The following is a 652-nucleotide window of genomic DNA, read 5'->3' on the forward strand; positions in this document are numbered from 1 at the left end:
CGTCGATCACCTTTAATTCAATAAAACAAAGAGTCAGCCAACCACAACGTAAACTCCAAACATGTGAGAGGTGCAACGAATCAGAACAAAGACAAACGTCAGCCTTCCGGCTTCTCTACAAACACTAAAGTTCTGGTACGAGCCGCGTGGACACCTTTACAGCTCACACGTCTGTGTTTGCTCTAACCACGCCACAGCGCTCAGATGCAACCTCCAGAGAGAGGCGGTCCCTCCCACAGCTTTCACTCGTGTTGTCAGCTCGCTCAAAGACGCATTGTGGGAGAAATTCCGATTTAAGTGCTCCTGTGTTTGCTTTTGTGCCAAGCGAGCCCACTCTGACGACCTTTTGGAGACGGACCAATGAGATGCAGCGCTGCCCTTCTCCTCTGACAGCTGCCGGACAATGAACGACAAGCTAATTAAAGTGATCACAACATGTGGTGGAGCGAAGAAGCCAAGAGACGCCAAAACGAGAGGGTAAAATAAAACCATGAGCTTCTTTTAAAGAAACAAAGCCTCCAGGTATTTTTCTGCAGTTTGTGTTACCTGAACAGAAACTGTCTCAGGAATATTTTTGGAGGCTGTAATTATTAATAAACTACTTTCCCCTCCTTTTCAGCGAGCTCCAAACACTTGAGCCGGTGGGCCAATT

The sequence above is a fragment of the Haplochromis burtoni genome, unplaced genomic scaffold, assembly GCF_018398535.1.
Source record: "Haplochromis burtoni strain Fernald_Lab_line unplaced genomic scaffold, NCSU_Asbu1 Contig_43, whole genome shotgun sequence".
Taxonomy (NCBI): Eukaryota; Metazoa; Chordata; class Actinopteri; order Cichliformes; family Cichlidae; genus Haplochromis; species Haplochromis burtoni.